Source organism: Lycorma delicatula, chromosome 1 (genome assembly GCF_047948215.1).
Source record: "Lycorma delicatula isolate Av1 chromosome 1, ASM4794821v1, whole genome shotgun sequence".
NCBI lineage: Eukaryota > Metazoa > Arthropoda > Insecta > Hemiptera > Fulgoridae > Lycorma > Lycorma delicatula.
In genome coordinates this window covers 101,593,225-101,616,127 of record NC_134455.1, presented here as the reverse complement: position 1 = coordinate 101,616,127, position 22,903 = coordinate 101,593,225, and the positions used below count along the sequence as shown (strand labels likewise).

At 32.9% G+C, this 22,903-nt stretch overlaps 1 protein-coding gene across 10 annotated transcripts in view; it reads left to right on the top strand.

The window, feature by feature from the left end:
- The window catches only part of aPKC (protein kinase C iota type), a 713,443-nt gene that overhangs the window by 405,048 nt on the left and 285,492 nt on the right, over positions 1-22,903 (top strand). The window lies entirely within an intron of this gene.

Here is a 22,903-nt window from a genome sequence, read left to right as displayed (position 1 = left end):
ACGTGCAAAAACCCCAGTTATATTATCTGGTAATTTTAATTCGCAATATCTAGAGCTTGGAGGAATGATTTCCACCCCAAGAGGATACATTCTGGCAGCACTGTTCTCAGAACTTGGGCTTGTTATCCATAATGAACGCTTTTTACCTAATTATATTGGTAGGAGGCGTAAGTCGGTTGTGGAGCTTACGCCGACCTCCAAGCAGATAGCACCTAGGATTCGAGACTGGAAGCTTCTTTCTGATGAAATTGCAAGTTACCATCTAGCTATTATCTTCGAGTTCTAAACTGAGTTACCTGGACGTATGATGCGTCCTCAGCGTTGGAAACCGAATGAAATCCAGTCCGCCCGTATTGTCGATAGGATTGCTGCAAAGTTTTGAACGAACAACCCAGTTACACCTGAGAGTCTATCGGAAGCTGTTGGTGAATAATGTCGACGTGGTGGGACGCTAAATGGTTCTCTTAGACATTGAGTATATTGGTGGTCCAGTGACATTGCGGGGAAACTGACTGCTGCGTTTGCGGCCAGGAGGAAATTACAGAGGGCCAATACACATGTTGGCCGGATAGTCGAGGAACTCCTTCAGGATTACCGGCGTGCAAAAGGTGCTTTGAATGCAGCCACAAAGGAGGTTAAGGTGAAGGCCTGACTAAAACTGCTGGCTGTCCTCCGAAGGGTGGGGCATATAATATTGTTATGGGCCGGTTTGGGAAACCTGTTGCCCCATTAAGTAGAGATGTCGCTCTCCGAACAATTTCCGTGCTTTTTCCAGTCTTGGAGACAGATTCGTGCGGTCCATACTCACCGATTCACCATCGATGAGATGCAAGGAGCCTACTCTTGTGGAACCTTGTCTTCGACAGGCTGTTGCGTCTTGAATTTGATGGAGACGTCAAACTGGTTGCATGCCTCCTGGTCGCCGGCTATATTGAAGCAGAGGTTGAGGATACGGTGAATGCCTCTGTGCAAAAAGTCAGTGAGTGGCTACATTTGAGAGGTCTTAGTTTTTTCCGATTTTTCTTCTCCCACGAGCCGGATCCTGTAGTTAAATATTACACTGCCCAGGGGAGTGTCCTTTACTCTAACGGGCCTCCACATCTCGGCCAACCGGTCGGATTTCACTTTGCGCCGCCTCAAACCACAGAGAGGTCTTAGTTTGGCTCCCATAAGTCCAAGGCCATCACACTTGCTAGGAGGAGGCGAATACGAGAGATGAGAGTAACTATTGGAGATGTTGAGGTTAACACGCCAGAGTGCGGTAAATATCTCGGAGAGTGGATCGAGTAGAATCGGCTTTTCAACACACATCTGATGAGAACATCAGAGCGTGCCCTAGAGTATTGTTGCCAAGTTAGGTCAACTTATGGGAAACCATAAAGGATCGCGGGCGTCCAAGAGGCGACTTATCCAGCAGGTAGCTTTATCCATAATTTTCTATGCGGCCCCTGCCTGGATGGATGCAGTTACCAGTAAAAGAACGTTGATAGGCGACTTACCTATTCAGCGTCGAATTACCGTTAAAATTATTGCGGCATACAGGGCTGTTTCCCGTAATGCTGCTGAAGTGGTTTCGGGCATCCTTCCTGTTCTGCGAGTGCTCAAATGCTGTACAGGGTATATAACGGAATGCCTAAAGTTGAGGCTAGACAAATTCTTTTGAGAGATTGGCAGGAAGCCTGGAATGCTTCTCCTACGGGAATCAGTGCTACGTATAATGCGTCTTGTCCAAGACATATCTGTGGATTCAGCGTGGCTTTGGGGAAGTGGGATTCTACCTCTCCCAGCTGCTAACCGATCATGGTGAGTTTGAGGGGTACCTGTGCAAGTTTATTAAACGCGCTACCTCTGCTTGTAGATACTGCGAATCACGTGACACACGGGAGCATACCATATATCACTGTTGTAGGTGGGACGGTGTTGACAGGAGCTGGGCTTGACCTGGTTTACTCCAGAGAGGACTATGGGTTATATGCTTTCCAGTAGGCAGGCCTGGGGAAATGTTGAGAAGGTAGTTTATAGAATATTGAAGACAAAAATTCCGTGACCTTTGGGACCTCGATCGTGTGTAACCGTGCGTGTGTTTAGTTAGGGAGGGCAGCTTCGATCTGGAGAGGACGGTTCGCGGAGATGGGCCGTTCTTGCTGAGAAATCGGGGACCTCTTGTGGTAGTTTTTGAATAATGACAACTGGAAGGCGGATAACCTCTTATATGATCACTGCTAAAAAAAACTGCACAGGAAGTGGGTTACTAATATAATATAAAATAAAGATCCGACCTGCAGCCCGACCTGCCATGCCGGACATACTGCCGGTAGGTGTGAAGGGCTGTTAGAGTAGAAAGGACACCCCCTACGCTGTTCTATCCTTAATTGCGAGTCCGGCGTAGGGGAGTAAGGGGAAAAAAGGCAGAAAATAGTACGCGGATCCAAACTGCGCAGTATAGGGTTGTTAACAAATTGCAATTAACCAAAAGCTATTTCTGCTATCGCTTCAAATATACATTAGTATTCTGAATACAAGTTTCGTGTGATTGCAGTTTTATTTTTTACCATTCCCAAAAACGGTATGAGATGTGGAAGCATCAGCATAGTGTTACCTTTGATATTATTCTCATACACAAATGTCATCGATTATTTGTCAAGAAACCATACCGTGATGCCTTTTTAGGATAAGTGATTAATTCCTCAGTTTCCAACGATTGAATCGATGTAACTTATTGTGTGAGATTATACCCGATAAAATATTAATCTAGTTTACTACATCCGTTATTAATTCTTTACGCAGTATTCAATACCCTTGACAGTTAAACCTCCCCTACACGACCTTATAACTACAAAATTTACATATATTTAGCTTTTTCATTGTTTGTAATTATTTTTGATCAATACTACCCGAAGATTTTGAAAATTAATTAATTACTGTTAGTTATTTTGACTCGTTTGCATTTGAAGGCTCGTTATACAGAAATTCAGAAAAATAATAAAAGCTGTAAACGGCCGGTTTTCCCCTCTAAATTACGCTTGAATTCTCAACGCTATTGAGAAGATTGAGTCATTCGGTTTTCATCATTTTTGTAGTTAAATTTTGGTTAAAAATAAATTGAAACTAATCGAATTTTTTCAAACTTTGTCCCGTCATTTTCTTCCAATACACTGGACTACATAAATTCGTAAGAGTATTCTTTAAGTAGTATTTCATAACGAAAATGTATTTCTCGTGAGTTACGAGATCGCACAGAGTTTGTGCGATCGATAGGAACGGAAGTTTTTTTTACTCTTACCAGAATCAAAGTCGAAACCAGCCAATAAAAGTATATCAAGTTTAAATTGCTTTTCACGACATTGGCTTACTTTTTTCTTTTTTTTCTAATTACTTGCTTTTAATGATACTTATTAACTAGTAATTTTTTCATATCTGTTTAGACTTAATGTAATTGAGTAAATCCAAGATATTACATTCAGGGAAATCCTTCTCTACCTCTTTGAAATTATTCATTCATTCCAAAAGAAAAATTCTAAAAAGCTTTTTTAAACCTTCTAAATAAAGGTTACTAATTCATTATGGATATTCTGTCGGAGGGTTATCTTCGTGGTGGTTTTATTACTTACGTTTAGTGGTTTTATTCTGTTTCGTTTATCATCATAATTATTGTTTTTTCTCAAACTAGACAGAGGTTTTAAATCCTCATGATTCCTGGTTCTGTTGTAGGATAGTCTTGGTAGAGCCTATTTTTAAGTTGTACACGTACATTTTAATATAGTCTTTTTGTACTGTATACGCGACACAGTAATTTTCTTATTTACCTTAAAAAATAATGCCGTATTTTAAAATTTTTATATTTATTTTTACAAAAAAAAGTCATGGAAAAAAATTGTTTTGTATAAACATTTTTTTATAACAAAGATTTTTTTTTGTTTATTAATAAAATATACTTTCGACTTCGTGGCAGAATGGTAGTATCTTTCTTTCATCCGGAAGGGGATCTAGGTTCTAATCCTGGTTAGATTAGGCATTTTTTATACTCTGCGATATTTATTTTTCATCATAAAAAAGGGATAGGTAGTTTTAATCGGACGTGAGCTGTAGTTGCAGGTGTGAAATAAAGAAAAAGGTGGCTGATAGATTCATGCGTATCATTAAATGTAGTGATATAAAATATTCTCATAAATGGTTATTCGGTATTTATTTTCTAATAATTTCTTAGTTTTTGAGGCGGTTTTTTTAAAGTACTTTTATTATGTACTCTAAAAGGTTTTCATTATTTATGATTGGTTGTTGTCGATTAAAAATGTAGAGATTTTTTTAATTGATTGGTCTGTGATTCTGGGTGGAATTGATAACTAAAAGTGTCTATTTTTATTTTTGTTATCATTATTTTTCTTTCAATTTTGTCTAGGATTAATTTCATTTTCAATTTTATCACTGAATTCTTGTATTGTATTTATCGTTCCCAGTTATTTAATCTGTATATATATATATATATATATATATAATCTTGTCACTAGCTAAAATTTTAGTACTGCAAAACTTGTATTGTGTTATTAATTTTGAAATTCACACTTGACAATTATTCAGTAAATGATTAGTTTATTATTTTACTCACTCAAAATAATGGTAACCCCTAATAAGTTATTACTATAATAGGGGGTACCTAGTTCCACAAGATTATGTAGTAATTGTTTACTTTTACTTCTATTTTATATTGTTTTGTTTTATGTCTATTATTATTATTTTCGAATTCTCCCACTAAATGGAAGATGTTAAGTAAGTAACTCAACTTTCGTTTCGGTTGTTCTTGTTGCTCCAATAAGTTTTCATTCTTTCTGAGAAAGCTTCTTTACGCTCTTCTGACCACTTTGGTCTATACTGTTTTTGTTTTGGTTGCTCTGATGTAACTTCCCATTTGTTTACTTTGTATCTGAAGGTGTCTCTTTCTAAAATGTCTGTTGGACTTATGTTGGCGTTTTTTAGGTCCTTTCGAAGTTTGTCTATCCAAGGTGTTGAGTTCTTCAACGAGGTTACATATTCTATTACCCTTTTTGTCAATCAGTTTTCTGGTAGTCTACTGAGATGACCAAAGAATTTCATTCGTCTTTTCTTAATGTCAATTTCGATGTCTGAATACTTCTCTGTTGTTTTGACTGATTCTAGTCTGCAGTGTTGTCTATTAAACTTATGTATTAGGAAGTTATAACTGTAAATAATTTTATTTTCACTTCTAATCCATTATTTTGTAGAATGAAGATTATTATTATTATATTTGATCGTATTATTACAGACATATATTATTAAATGTTGTTACACTATTTCAGACTGTAACTCCCTGTAATTTGTGTTTATTGATTTAATAAACTTAATGCATTTTAATAGTTACGTTTAGTTGGCATCTTAATAAATTTTAGGGTTTGATAGAGTTTTATTATGTAGATATGTTATATTTATATAATACTTGTAATATTGATTATTCCTTATTTTATAATTTTGAATATAAGGGATCCTATCATTTTCCCCATCATCTCTAATTTTGATGAAAATTTTATTTATATTTATGCAAAGAACTAGCGTCACTGTAACGACTCCGCAGGCGCTATGTGGTTATTTGCGATTCCCGTCTAGCCAGGGGCTCTGCCTCTTGCATCCCCCTGTGTTCATTAAACTCATGCTTATGAGATTAATAATGATATATAAAAATTAAAGTCTCTTTAATTTATAAAAACTATCAGGGTATTGAAATCTCCAGTTTGATCAGTATATGACCCATTAATTGGATTTTAGATTTTCCGACGTGCTTCGTTCGCAAAATACGTAATCACAATTACAAACATAAATTACAATCACAATGTTATCAAATGTCGCAAAGAGTAATTCAACAGTGATATCGTAAAACGGCAAAAATGTAAAAAAAAAACAATTTATGTTCTTTTCACCCTTTACATTATTAAAATTCAGAAAACTCGAAAATGTTTTTTAGATATTTATCTGAAAAGTATTGCAATGCCAAATCGAGTGAATATCTATCTCATTTAATATAATAAAAATTGCGGAATTTCAAAAATCTAGAAATTTGTTCGTAGACATTCGCATGAAGATACACACACACACACACACACACACACACACACACACACACACACACACAAGTTGATTCTTTGTTTCTAAGAAATTGGGGGAAAATAGTGAAATACTTAAAAAGAATACTAAAATGTAATTTTTATCCTTTAAACTAGAAATTTAAAAAAAATCTAGAAATTAGTTTCTAGATATTTACATAAGAGATAACACACACCAAAATTCAAGTTGATATTTTGATTTGCTACCAAGAAAATAGCCGGGTTTCAAAAATATACTTTAACCGTTTATACTCTAAATTTCAAAACCTCTAGAAATTGTATCTTTACATATTCACATGAAGTTTACACACAAAAAAAATCAAACTGATACCTTCATTCATTACCGAGAAATTAAAAAAAAAACTTGTAAATTTCATTGTTACTTCATTTTAACCCATTTAACTCGGGATTTCAAAAAAATCCTTTGTTAGTGTGCACTTACACCATAAGAAGATGTATACAAATTTTCTTCAATTTATAATCATTAGTTTTTACTGGGCGTTGATTATGAATCACTCGTGTCATGTTCTTATATATATGTAGATTAATCAATTATAATAATAATAATAAATATTAATAATTTTATTAATGCGTATTGATTATTTTTTTGTTGCAAAATTATTTGACAAATGCCTATTTTTCTTTTTTATTTTTCAAACAATAGCATCCTCAATTATATGGTTTGTAGAATGTATTGTTAGTTACCCTTTACTGTTTCTATCCTGTTCACTTCATTTTACCACCGAATAAACTAATATTAGATGCAGTGATACGTGCCTTTCCAGTTGCTTTGTTCTTTTTACAGGTTTCTGCGATTAGCTTTTCTCTCTTCTGTAAAATCGTCAGAAAACCTATTTACTTCATAAGAATACGAAATGAGAACCTAATGTTTACCAAATATATTTTGTAACGATAAATTTCTAAATCCTCAGTTGTTTGTTATTTTAGTTTTCGTGTAGCCTGTATTTATACCGTAAAATTCCACAATCTTAAAAATAATTTAACTTATAAGTCATTGCTTTATAACGTGATTTTTTTGTTTAATCTGATCTGTCTTATTGGTACCGACAATTTTCTTTAATGTCTTTCTTGTGATATTACCTAAATACAATACTCTGCAACGTCTTTGAATATTTTTTTCTTATTATATAACCTGTCGTTAAAAGCCTCCTTTTATTGCATTTTGTTATTTTTATAGAGATAAATTGTTTTTTTTTTTGAAAATTGTATTGGTTAATGGAGTAAGAAATTGAAGTCTAGTTGAAGCAGAAAAAGTTTATGATTTAAAAATAACAACTTTGTATATTAAAGAATCTAGGATTAGTAAATTTAATTCCAGAAGGTGTGTAGGTTGTTGCAAAAAGATTAATACAGAATTGAAGAAATAAAAAACTGCTTAAAAATCAGCCAAACGTTGATGTAACAAAGAAAGTTTTCTCTAAATCTATGTGTCGTAAGATAATAGGTTATTATTGCTATATAGGCTATTTAGGTATTTATTGATTCTCTTCAGTCTAATTTTTCCGACTAAAATGATAAAACAGTGATAAATATGACTTAAGCTTCTTGCTTCTAGGTTAAGCTTCTTGCCCAAGCTTTGAGAAATTTTTATGAAGATTAATCAGCTTGCATTTTTTTAATTAATTATTATTTCAGTTACTAACAAACCTTAATCGGGAATGTATAAATTCTAAATGTTTTCAATTTTTTGTTCAGTAATTTCGATAGGGTATTTCATAAAATACTTTAAAAGTGTAAGTAATAAACACGGCTTACATACAGTTTAACATTTTTTTCTTACATTTAAATTAATTCTAGGTTTACTGAATTTATTGCTGTTGTTTTTTTTTATTTTATTAAAGGAGCTTATTTAGAAAATAAGTTAGAAGGCAAATAAAAAAGTAAGTAGATCCGATCGATTGTAAAAAAGGAATGTCCAGTGTTTATTTAGAAAAAACATGTGATCGAGAGTAGTTAAATTCACAATAGTTACAGCCTTTTAAGGAAGAGATCGGAGTAAGAGTTACTAGATAGGGTAGGGAACAGAGGCGAGTTATGCAAAATAGAAAGGGTAGAATGTGTAAGACTTGCTGTGCCGAGAAAGCAGGGACAGAAGGGTGCTTCAAAGATGAATTTTACATGAGAACCGGCTCTGCTCGTTTCGAATTCAAACATAACTGTTAGGGAGTGTGAGGAAAAGAGGATGAGGTCTAAAAAGAAGAGTTCCGGTACGGTAAAAGGTGCTTTCGCATAAGGTTAACATTTCATACATCTACTTCACCTACCGGTACGGTAGACGCTATACGGCTACCGTATGGCTCTGCAGATATTATGGGGTTAAGCCGATGTAACGGCACACCGCATAACTTGTACTTGCTATCGTTGACATCTATCACTGTCAGAGTTCCGATTTAAATTTAATTAAAAACAGTCACCCGATCCTCAGGGAACCGAAAACTTCATCATTCATTTCTCTCCACTTTAAATTCATCAGATTTTCAAAGTTGTTGATGGGTAATTTATATTAGTTTACTTAAACTCCGTAAATAGATTTCGGTGTTTAAATTCTAAATAAAACTGTGATGTACGTTAATTGATAATTCTGTATTTATCATATGAATAATAATGATCTTCACACCCTATTGAAACAATTCTGCAGCAGTCTGAGGTAATTAAACGTTATTTTAATCGTACCCAATATTAGTAATGCGGATCAAAAGCTTCTTATGTTTTACCTTTTAAGTTTAGTTTGTTCTGTATTTTCAATTTTATTTATATAGTGTGCACGCGCATGCACACGCGCGCATGAATGCACAAACATACACAGTGCCTCACGAAGAAACGGAAATAATAAATTAACATTGTCTGGAAACACTTTTTTTTCGATTTATACCATTCGAAAAAATTTCGCTTTAATTTCTGCTTGAAGAACAAAAAAAGACATACTGAAATTATTGGACTTAAATTAACGAGTAAATTTGATGGTTTCACCTAGGTTTTGAACTGAAAAGTTGAATATAGATCCCAGAACTGTATCTCCAGTAAAGTTCGAGAAAATTATTGGACGACACAAAAATTAGTATCGCAAAACGCAATTTTTATCTTTGACCTACAATAACTTCGTTAAATTGCCAATAAAAAATAAAATTCTCCAACAAATACGTAGAGAATTTAATTCTGGGAAAATCTCTAAGTGTTGTCAACTAACTTAAAGAAGAGTTAAAGAAATTTACTTTTGTTTAAAGCAAAACAGAAGGAAAGTGAAAGAAAAATAACGTACTTATTATTACTTTCTCAACATTCGGAGTTCATTGTTATTGTTGATGTTTTAATAATATTGAAACTCAGTTTTCTAGGTTTTTACAGTGCATTTTTTTTCTTTTTTTCTTTTTCCATTTGTTAAAAATTTAACGAATCAAATTTTCTATACCAAGAATCATAAAAAGTTAAATTTACTCACCTTTTATGTTTGTCGAATTGTGCTTCCAGAGACCTGCTTGTATACTACAAGCAGGTATACAGCTAATACTCACTTTCTTCATCTGTGGAGGCATAACGATAGATATCATTAAGAAAGAAATACTCTATATGTAACTGAAGGAAAAAACCTGCCATAACTACGCTAAGCAGCAGCACTAATTAGAAGAAATCTCAATCACAGCGATACGAAAGTCATAACGATATCTGATATCGTTTTCCTTCAGTTATATATCGAGTATTTCTTTCTTCTTAACTAATTTACTTATATTTTCATAATTACCGGGTATTTTTTTACGTACACGGATTCCAATCAAATAGACGGTTATAATCCTAAAATTTTACACTCGAAATATAAGCTTCTACACAACGATCTACAGTAAAATAAAATTAGGATATTATTAATTACTTGTGTAAATTAATTATGTTGCAAATTATTATTGGAAATTAATTAATATTAATCTAATTTTTAATTACAAACAATATTTACTGTATGTTATAAACTCTAATTCGCGAAATGAACTCATTAACGCGGAATGAACCTTGTTGAATTAAAACAGAAAAAAACTGTTTCAAGGATATTTTTTTATCGTTTCATCTTCATTAGATTCACCCTCTTGTACTTTATTCATTCTATTCTGTTGTAGAAAGATTTCTCCTTTTCAAATAATTGAAAAGAATTAAAATGTAGTCGGTAGACATTCAAGGGATCCATTTTAACGTTAGGAGAGTGAAATAAATGTTTCTGATATTTTTTTTGTTTTATATATATATATTTTTTTATTATAAAAAATAAATTGCCTGTAAACGACAGTATTTTACAAAACATTAATTACTGCATTTAAAACGTTCATTAACATCTCTATAGATTAGGTAGTAAACATGGCAACTAAGCAATGTGGCCATACGTAAAAATACATTTCTTTCCTCAAAGTAAACAAATTAGTATTCTCAACAATCGTTATATTCAACACATTAGTGTGATGAATATTTTAAACCTATAAGTTTCCTCATTACCGTTTGTTCTGAGAGGATCTGAAGGTCTGGATTGGGTAGTGATTACGAATAAGAAAAAAACCACATAAAACAGCACATCAGCGTTATTTGAAGTTTGTTTAATTTATAATTATACTAGAAATACAAGAAGAGAAGACTTAACTGAGAATAATTATTACATTCACAAAATAAAAACAAACAGGAATTCAGACATATAATTTTAACTCGCAGTACGAAAACACATAGCACGACGAGCCTTACCGTGGTCAACATTTCACTTAAAAAAATAATCTAATTCTAGCTTATCCGACAATACAAAAATAGCCGTGCTATTTTTGTATTGTCGGATAATACAAAACATTAAATAAAGTTAACATTAAATAAAGTCTTTAGAAAACTAAATTCTTGTAAAGAGTTTGACGCGACGATATATTATCAACAAAAAAAAAACACTGTTCACAGCACCGAAGCTAACACACCCAACGCACACCGAGAGCAGACTGGCGACAGCTTTTTTTCTTTCTTTTTCCTGTTTAGCCTCCGGTAACTACCGTTTAGAAATTCTTCAGAGGATGAATGAGGATGATATGTATGAGTGTAAATGAAGTGTACTCTTTTACAATCTCAGTTCGACCATTCTTGAGATGTGTGATCAATTGAAACCCGACAACCAAAGAACACCGGTATCCACGATCTAGTATTCAGATTCGTATAAAAGCCTTTACTAGGGCTTGAACGCTGGAACTCTCGACTTCCAAATCAGCTGATTTGGGAAGACGGGTTCACCACTAGACCAACCCGATTGGGTAAGTAGCTTAATCTAGGATATAGTGATTCAAACGGATTCGTACATCCTTTACACAGTTCCATTTCAGCATCCTGCTACATCTCGATCCCCCCCCCCCCCCGGGAGAAGATCACGCCTCGTAGCGTGTCCGGTCGCTACACCACCCCTTCCGTTCCTAACCAGTAGTGGCTTTAACGGAGGAATCTTCTCGCCCTCAAACTGATTGCCCACGATAGCGTTTAGTTCAGGCCCCGTAGAGATGCCACCGATGCAGATGCCCCGAAGGACATCTGCATCGGTAAAATTCATCCCGAGATAGTTTTAAGTTTATGCCTTCAGAAGAAGACAACGGACACTTGCAGCTACCACGTCACCCTCAGGAACTAAGCTAGAAGCCTATCCGCGGAATGAAGACCCCGCGCCTAGTTCTAACCATTAATGAGCCAATTTCATTGAATGTCTCGGATTCGAGGCAAATTAACCACTACAACAACTTTCCCATTAAAAGTGTTACTCACAGCGAAATTTGGTCCTAGTTCCCTTAAAGAACCCCGCTAAAATTGACTCAACATGATTGCAAAGCTAACAGACTCCGTTCTGGTCTCCGGGGAGAGGAGATTTAACGCCTACTCCCACTCATCTCCATCGCGGAGTCCCGCGTGACATTCACCATCTTCCGTTAACCGCCGTCGAATCGCCGCTGCACACCACCGAAGCGGCACACAGCTACGTCCCGCCGACAGTGTCGTGTGCTCATAAAGCCCCCGTCGAGCGCGTCCGCACCCCCACAAGGAATACCATGCCCGTTGGCAGCGGCCGCAACTCCGCCGACAGCTTAATTCCATAATCAAAATGACACCTCTTAAATCTAACCGAGGCACGCTGCCTTAAATAACTACCTTCGGCCAGTCAACTGCCCAGGCGGTCCCTAGCCATCCAGGTTCTTATCACCAACTAAATCCCTTCGGCAGTCCTGCACAGGGCGAGGAAGCGAAGGAAGCCAACAACGATTGTCCACTCTCTACGAGTCCTCCAGTTGACTCGCAGATCCAAAACGGAGTTTACTCTCTCGAGTTCTCTAGTAACTCTGGTACGCTCAGCTTCGTACCTGGGACAAATGTGTAGGACATGGTCCACAGTGTCGTCGACCCTACAGTCCGGACATAAGCCGGAATCAACCACCTAAACCTAGCCAATTTCTCCCTAAAGGCACCATGTCCGGAGAGAAACTGCGTCGTGTGCCGATTGGGGGATACCCAGCTAATCGCTCGCAACTCTCTAACATTAGGAAATATACCATGCGTATAACGACCTGTAGAAGAATGCGTATAACGACCTATCTTATCTTGCCAAGAGTCAAAACCTTGGTCTTCGATCTCACGCATACGCCCTGATGTAAGAAGGCCTCCCTTCTTTGGAGGCTGGCTTCTTTCGCTGGCTACGTTCCGTAGCCGATATATCCAGGGGTTTGATGCCTGCGATCACAGTTAATGCCTCTCGCGAGACAGTCCTGTAACCGCCGACAACCGCTAATAAAAGAAGACGCTGGGCTCTTAATAGAATATCCCTATAACATTGGTACCGCATACGATGAGCCCAGACGGGCGCAGCGTACAACATAATGGCCTCGCAAACACCTTTGTAAAGAATCCGCATGGTACGGAAATTCAACCCCCAATCGGGATGGACAACTCTACGGACGCCGAAGAAAGCATCAATAGCCTACTGCACCACATACTACAAGTGCTTCTTGAAGAGAAGCCTCTAATCAAGGATAATATCCAGATACTTCTGAAGAGTGACATACCTAATTGTGCAGCCGGAAGAACATCATCGTCGCGAAAGAATCACGGAAGTCAAGAAAAGTGAATAGGTTAAAAGAAAAGGGATCCGCAGCGGGACTACGAAAACAAAATATGTAAAAAAGAGTACCCAACTGACAGTAGATTGTTCATACAGATCCGTCACTGAAGAATATTATGTACACTTAACATTTTTCGTGATTTTTTATTTTAATCTTTTTACTACTTTTTTTCAATTCAGTTTTGTGATTGATTTCTTTTTATTCCTATTTTTGGTTTACTGTTTTCATATCTGTGTGCGTCTCATTACAACCACTAATGTTTTTTTGCCATTCGGCGTGTATTTAAAAAACATTGTTTTTTCAGTTATTTTCGTGCATGTCTTTGCTTTCTTTTAACGTGAACTTTTGTTAAGATTTTTGTTTTATTGTCATCTGAAACTATTGTGATTGCGTTATACTTCTTGTGTTTAATCTTTAGCCCGATACGCAGTTACTTAAAATGCATGTTGTTTCCTTATTGTATTGTTTTTTTAGAAAATCTTGTTTTGAATCGAGTAAATTTTTTTTAGACTTTTATTAATGTTTTATTTTTCCTGTAATTTAAATTATAATTAATTACTGTACTCTTAAATCCTTTTAGTTTAAATTTTTTGTCGTCGTTATTTGCTTTTGTATTTCGATAGGCCATATAAAGAAATAAGAAAGATTTTTAATTAAAAATATGATTCAGATGCTTGTATGAAATCCACGAGCAGTCTAAATGTGGGTTAGTATGATTTTTTTTTCTGTGTAACTTTTGTGAATCTTGTTTTAACGTTATTTCTTTCTGAATCTATTCATTTTAATTCATGTTAAAATACTTATAAATAAAAATCTTCCTTTTTAAATATAATTATAATCCATTTAAATATAATGTAAAATTATTAAACAATAACATATATATTATACCAGTTTATAATTCATGTTTTTTCTTCTTTTTTACGTACGACTTTAATTATTCATCCATCTTCATCTTACCTATTTATGCTGTTTGTCGATCAGTCTTAACTAAGAAAGAAATAAAAATAAATAATATTTTTATTTATAGTCGCATTAACAATTTAAGCCAGTAGCGACTTGTTAGTGTAATGTAACTGTACCGGCAATCGCGTAGTCTTGAAAAAACTCAGCCCGACCATTTCTGAGACCTGTGGTTAATTTGAACCCAACCATCAAAATCACCAAAAAAAAAAAACACCAGTTTCCACGATCTAGTTTTCAAATCCGAAGCATTTTATTAGTATAACCTTTATTAGTATTTGAACCTGGGAACTCTCGGCTTCGAAATCAGCTGATTTTTGACGAGTTTATCACTAGACCAGTTGGTCTACCAATCCTGGGTCCTGGGTTCGAATCCAGGCATGGTATTTTTCGTAGGTTGCAAATTTCCATTCTGGATAGGTAGTGGCGGCTCGCGTATAGCCACCGTGGAACTTCAGCACTCCCTATTTCCACTTGATATTATCGATAAAATTTAATATAATAAAGTTCTTTTTTCTTTAATTCTTTCTTTACACTTGTACAGTAAATATATAATCCTTAAGCTTAATGTCAGTAGCCATTCCCCAGTTTATGAAAAAGATACAAAAATCTTTGTATGGAACAAAGATTCACAGTTCCAGCGGCGTGGTGTTTGGCTGTTGTGCTCATGCGCACATAGGAAGCTGAACGCGAGGCTGCGAGGGATAGAGAGCACTGTCGCTCCCGCAGTGCCGACCCTGTCGTGCTGATGGAAGGTGGTTATTTTTTTCACTCCGCGTGTGTATGGAGCGTTCCTTGTTCGTTCCCTTTTTTAGTTTAGTCGGTGGAAGGAATATGAAAGTGGTTTAGCTGTTTTTCAGTAGTGATCAGAAGATGGCGGAAAGCAAGTGCTATTTGATTGCCAAATCTGTCCAAAAACACGCTGGAAGGGCGAAAGAGAAGGTAATTAGTAAAAACTAATTATGTATTTCTGTGTACGTAGAAATTTAAATTAAGCACCATTGGACTATAACGTCTTTAAGCGGGCATTTCTTGAAGTTGTTATCTAATAATATTAAAAAATATTATCTGTATTGACATTTTATTATTTTTTTCGGTTAAACCGAATACGAAACCCATTGGTTTTCATCAGCATTCATCGGTTTTTAAGCACAGCGTTCTTAAAAACCTTGTACCATATTCTTGAATGTGATAAAATGTAGAATTAGATTATTATCCTGCTTCCAGCTATTCTGTTTGGTGCATTTTTTTTCAGTTATTTTATTTTTCAAAAAACTTTAACCATGGCCTATAAAAGGCCCAGAAAAAATTTTTCTGGAGCAACACCCCCTACTAATTTTAGCTACAAGCCGCCACTGCTCATAGGACAAAATGACCGAAGCAGTCGATGCCCGTCATCTCAAAAAAAAGAGAACGAAGTGGTATATACTCGTTATTTGCTATTTATTATAGTTTGTTCTTTTGTATTCATATATGTAGTAATCCTTAGTAATTTAGTAAATATTTTACTCTTCTTAATTTTTGCTCATGTAAATTTTAATGATTGATTGAAATTGTCCTGTTTTAATGATTGTTTTTTCCTTAAAAAAAACTTATTACATTTCTCGCAAAACAAAGAAAAGGTAGTTATTTTATAAGCTCTCAGTCGCTTAACGTTCCCTCGAAGATTGATAAAGATAGATAGTCAGTAAAAAATTGAATTTTAATCCCAGAACTAAATTATTTCTTGATTCAAACTAAGTTGTATTTTTTAAAATGGTTATACACTTCCTTATTAAAACGCAAAATTATAAAACTTTATTTGTCGATTTTCAACCATTTTTATAAAAATTTAATTTCAGTTTTAATACTTATTTTTTACAATAGTTATTTTAAATTATTTTAATAAAAAAAAAATGTAATTAGTTTTAGTAATAATTCTTTCACAGGTCTGTAAAAAAAACTTTATTTAATTAAATATTCGTAAATTAAGTTTAAAAAATAACGTTCAAGTTTTTGTTTTTCCGACTCATTCTAACTGAAACGTATATTGTTATAGTAACGTATTTTAAAGGTTTGTTGTTCAATTTAAATGCGCCTTAGAATTAGAAATATTTAAAATTTTCGCGGTTATGAACAGAGATGAGTTACGTTTAGCGCTTAACGTATGAGTGAAGATAACGTCCGGGTAGCGGGATCATTAATGAGATTCGCCCTTCCCGGCATTCTACTCGGTGTAGACAAGGAAAAGAGCGTAGGCGGAGCCCGTAATTTTTCATGTTTTGATTTTATCGTCCGTACTCTAAAACTACCGCTTATTATACGAGACAGTTGAAAATTCTACTTCGAAGAACATTACTTAAACGGAAACATTGAAAAGAAGGGATAATTAATTCGCGGATTATATCTATTTAAGACTGCTGCGTATCGAAATCGTTTCATAATGTAGCCTTGACAACTGAGCGATTGACTTAAGAAGCGTTGCATGCTGTATTATCAGATAATGAGATCGGGTACAGAAAGGGTTGTCTCGCCTCTACGATCGAACTTCATTCATACACTGCAGATTACTTACACATCGTCTTCTGCAGTTTATTAACTATAAATATGTATCTTCATATCATTATTTTAGTTACTTTTCTCTTAAATTCATACTCTAAGGCAGAAAGGAAATTTATGTTGTAAAGATTTACGTGAATAAAGGCTATAAAGCGTTATTCTTTAACTGTTTGAGCATCATGTATTTTTACATTTTTATCTTTTATATAAGCATAAATAATCTAATTTATAAAATTAAATCTCAAAAATTGGAAAAAAACCTGAAATTAAATGTACGTTCGGTTAAAATATGAAGGTTCATTATTAAGTATTATCGTTTTTTTTTTTTTAATCATAATTAATCGGTGCAATTAAACTGTTTTTTTTTTATCGCTCATATAATTGGAAATAAAATGATGTCCAAAAGATCACCTGCTAACTGAACAAGGAAATTGGTTAATGGTATTCTGAAATATTAAGTACTCGGAATACACTTCTACTTGAATTTTAGCTGTCCAAAATTTTCCCAACAGTAATCGTTCTGTAAAAATTTTTCTTATCTTTTTCATAACAATAATAATAATATTAAATTTCAAACATATTTAAAGTACAGAGCGTTAAATAAGTTTTATTTATTAATTAAATAATATTAAAAAGTATTTTATTTAATTTAAAGTTTTGATATTTTATATATTATTTTATAATTGTATTTATAATAAATTATTTTCAATATACTCATGAGTTTCTTGTTTTGGAAGTGGTTTCTGGTAATTAAACTTAAAAATAATTTTTTATATAGTATAAAACACTTAAAATACATTAAATATTCAAATTAAACACTGTACATATTTTAATTATTATGATGAAATATTTACAATCATACGTGTGGTTGAAGGCGGTTCTCAATGTCAAAAGCTCATTACAATATGATGATGTCTTGTTCGTGATTAACTGGTTACATTTGGTTAAAGTTGAAAATTACTGGATTGTAATTAGTACAAATTGTAATCAGCATATAAATTGTGATATAATATTTTACCTAATTCTTTCATCTCATTTCATAGGAATTTTTTATTTAGATTTTTTTAAATATAAATAATACATTATATAAAATTAAAATCCATAGCGGTCGATCGTTTTTCGAAAGCCTTAAATTTTCAAAACATCTTTACTCGTGTAGAACATAATCTTTTTTAATATAATTTCGTAACTGTACAAAGTTCTTATCCTTTTTTTCATTGATTTATTTTTTATAATAACGCTTGTGTGCCTCATCTTTTTTAAAATATCATTTCTCTGAAGAGTATAAATTGCAAAAAATTGCAATTTTTAGTACATTTTCTACTCTGTTTGTAGCTTTAAAGATAATTTTTGATAGTCAAATTCAATTGCAAATTATTATGGTTATTTTTTTCCCGTTTATTTCCTTTACCATTTGAAATTATTAAACTTAAACAATAATCCTCTCGGCGCCGGCATTTTTGGATGAATCATTAGTTGTTCAAAACTGTAACAAATAAATTACAAAAATAAATACATAAAGAAATACTTAAAAAAACATTAAAAGAAACTTATGTTGCCATAAAACAACTTTATACGTACGGGTTTTACTTTTTTAATTTTTGAACTATGCTTACTTTTTACACTACTGCCGAAATTTGTATTATGTTTGTTCACCGTATCAGCTCAACGGCTGAACCGATTTAGGTTGTTCACCCCCCCCCCCCCCCGTTGTAATCCTCATGTTGGAGTATCATAGGCTATGTAAATAATAAATTTATATATTAGTGTGTCTTTAAATAAATATAAAAAATTATACTATGCACAAATATTATATACAAAATTATCACCCGCGCTGTTTAATTATTAGTAATTATCCTATATTAAACAGCAGTATTTTTTTTTCAGTCGTTTTTTTTTTCATTTTTATCTCTTATAGGCTATATAAATAAATAAATTTATATATATGTGTGTTTTAATAAATTTAAAAAAAGTTTAAATAAAATTATACTATCTACAAATATTGTATAAAAAGTTATCACCCGCGCTGTTTAATTGTCCTATATTATTAGTAATTATCCTATATTAAACAGCACTGTTTTTTTAATATTTATCTCTTATTTAAATTAGTATTTAATTTGTAATAAGTTAATGAGTTTTCTCATTAACCTTCATTTATGTACTTTGCATAATTTATTTATTTATTTATTTTTTTTAATGAAATATGCCTCTTTATTTGATTTTAAGGTAAATAAATTTGGATTTTCGCACTCAAAATAAGCTTGATTTAAACGATTTTACTACCATTTTTTTTTTTAGCCAATAGTAGTAAAATGTTTTGTTATATCTTTCGTTATTGTATTTCTTGTCATCATCGACATAGGCAATTTTCAACTCTCTTATGATATTCTAAAGTGTTATTTTGATGATGTAGGGGATACAGAAACTGGGGTGAAGCTTTTAAATATTTAAGTTTTTTTTTAAATAGAAGTTTGAAGTTGTGGGTAGGAATATGGTTCGGAAATTTTGTGGCATATGAAATACGCTAAACCCGATTTGGGTATCTGAATGTTTCCGGCGCCTTTAAATGAAAGGCTCTTATTTTAACGAATTTGATAGGTTTTGATTTTGATTTGCAATTAGCGTAACAAGTTTTCCTGATTGATTACATGTATTGTTGTATATTTCATGAAGGTACTATTTCTGTTTCTCTCGGTATAGCCTTGTAAGTTCCATTTATGTTACAATTAGATTTTTTAATCGGTTATATTACTATAGTTTTACAGTGAATCCGCCCCGAATTTTTATATTTATCGTGATTTTTAAGGTCTCTGGGTCCAAATACTCAAAATTTAATAAATTATTTTTTCGGAGCGGAGCATCATCGAAGTCGTAACTGTTTTAAATTCTTATTCACGAAGAAAAGAGGCATAATACACTCTGCACTCGTGAAAAAGTGGTTGTATAAATCTTTAAACTAATTTATTACCGTTATTGTGCAGGGGCTAATTTCAGTATTTATCTTTGGAATTGGGAATAAATTATTAATTTTTAAATTAAATTATTTTTCACATCAAATAACATTATTTTAACAGCGTTTTAAAATTAGCATTGCTTTAACACACCGATGTAGAATAGTTTTTAAGACTTGGAGTAAAATAGCCGGGATAAAAATAAAAAGATTTCAACTTCATCACTGGGAGAGCGTTCAGATTTTAAATTCCATGGAAATGTTGAAAGTTAAAAAACATTATTGCCAGTGTTTTCTTGTCATAATAAACCGGTTACTTTTGTCTCGAGCCTAATATTTTGAATGATTGTAGGTTTAATATTGAAGCAGTTTGTATATTCGAAAAGGAATAGATTTTATTTTATTATTATTTTATTTATATCAGATGATTACTGTACTATATTTGATTATTGATAATTGTTTACTTACATTATACACTGACGTGTTTTTATATTTACTTGCAATAGGGCTAAACCGTGTATTTGTGCCGAGAGAATAAAGTTAATAGCGAACTGGAGTACATGAAGTCGCTAGGTCGGTAAATATTCTACGTTGGATTATACTACAATATTTCATTACCATCTGTAACACGTGTTTTACATTTAAACTGCTTTGTTCAGTGATACGGAGTAGCAAGAATGCCGTTACTCCATTAAGACAACATGAAGAACGAGTCATCTATTTTCCGACATTTCAGTGTCGGAAAATTTATCGTTTGTATTTTGAAATTTACAATTATAATTTCATTTAATAAATTGTATGGTTCATTTTTTGACTATTTTAGTTTCGGGGGGTTTTTCTTCTTTTATTAATTTTTGTCGAAACTTTTTTTTTAAAATCAAGTTAATCAATTAATTAATTTTTGGGATCCACGCACTACTGCGTTTGTTTAGACTATTGTTTGCCGAATCGTGACTTTTTTGAAAATAAACTATTAGAAGTCCTAAGAAACATAATTAATTCTATGGAAAAAAATATCGCTTATGTTTTTTTACAACCGAACATTTTCTCATTTATTTTTGCTATTTGTGTTGTAAAAGCGGGTTGTTTTGTGATAGTTTATGTTTCTTAGATGGAAAACTTCCTCTTTAATATGAAATTGTGTTGCATTATACCTTGCATCGTTTATGTTCTTAAAATACACTTTATATTGTAATGGCCTCATCAAAAGGAATCTGTGAAGACGCATCGCTCATTATAGATTTAAGATGAAAATGTCGGGCGGTGGCCTTTGGGCGATGAAGACACCCACTCGATTGGGAGAGGTGAACGATACGTTTGAAGAAGAATCATATGTAACTACTAGTTATTGATGTTTTTAATTTATATTCGGAAATACTCAACACAGGTTAGGCTTTAATAGTGAAATCTAAAATATTTTTGTTCTAAAAAGGCATCGTTTTGAATTATGCTACCGGTGTAAAATGGCAGTTATTACAGCCTGTATGAGACAACATATCGTAGTATAACTAATGACTTCTGGGCATTGTAGTTCTGATGAATAGAACTGTTTATGTGAAATTGTTTGTTTAAAGTAAACAAATATTTAGGAGCAAACAGTAGAAAGTATTATGTTGTTTAATAATAATTTAAAAAGCTAAATGTGAAATTCTTGTTTTATTAATTTTATTAGATCTTATATGAACGTAACACAGCTCTCTTACAGAATACGATTTCACCAGTCATAATTAAGCCACGCGAGAATTTCTGTTCTAAAATAAATCGAGAAAGGCACGATGTACAATTTATAAGAGCATGTTAGTACACTTATGTTTTAATTTCGATCTTAAAAGGCCGAAAAATTCTGAATTATTTTGTTCAGTCCGATACCGCTGTGTTGTAACGTTACTGACAAGATTTAAATTATAAGTTCCTGGTAAGGATATGATACGGTTACTGAAGGATTACGTCAGTCCGAATAACATTATTTTACAGAAGTAAATTCGAAGGATATTTTTAATTTTTTTACTAGCACTTCTAAACCACTGATAATAAGAATTCGTTTTAACATTTTTTTATTAACTACTGATAATAAATAAAATCATTTTATGTAGACCCTAAGACTAGATAAAATACATTTTAATATAAATGACATGGTTATTTCGAATAACATTCTCTGTGTCACACACACGCACGGACTCACGTGTATACATTATATATATATACACACACACACACACACACACACACACACACATGCATGAATCATTTTTGAGAATGTCCAATTTTTTTCTGAGAACCAAGATTAAAGTCTCAGTTCCGTATCTGTATCACATTTCGTTCAAAAGCTATGAGATAGATATACTAAGTAAAAATCATTACTTAGTGCTATCAAATAATGAAACACTAGGATTTTTTGATAATAATCGGATACCTACTTTTATATTGTCCGCTACGTTTTCTTTTATTGGACTGCATAAATTATACTAAAGATTTTTTTTGTCTTCAGTCATTTGACTGGTTTGATGCAGCTCTCCAAGATTCCCTATCTAGTGCTAGTTATTTCATTTCGGTATACCCCCTACATCCTACTAAAGATAAAAAGATCTACTCTGAAAAAGAAACTAAGTATTGAATTAACTACTTAAAAATTTCTGGGTAATCCTTTAAGTGCTGATCAACAAAATAATAGTGGTATCTAAAAATATGCTTTGTGATCCTGTAATATTAAATTTTTAAAACAAACAAATTTTTCAATTTTTTTTCTGTAAATACCTTTTATTTAGAACATTACCCGTGCACTGTTACTATTAAGTATAGAAGTTTCGAGTTTTAGTTCAGTTGACCTATAAAACTATTTTTGCCTGTAACCTTTAAACCGATGTGCTATTTATACGAGACTTTAACATTATAATTAAGGTTAATTGATACATTCAATGATCACCAAATTTAAAATCTGTGACTTTATAACCGATAATGGTCACCGATTTAATATCGGTCCGATTATGTATCGGCCCCGATACAAAATCGAAAAATTATATAATCATACGCATTATGATTAGATATCATAAAAATTATGACGTCTTAGCTTTATGACATATAATCATAAAGATTAGATGCCGTAAGAACACGCCCACTTTATCTTTATGGCATCTAAGCGACGATGATTTCATCCGTATGAAGTAGCTTCTACGAAGGTTTTGTATGTTAGTGTAGCATATAATTAATTATTGTAAATA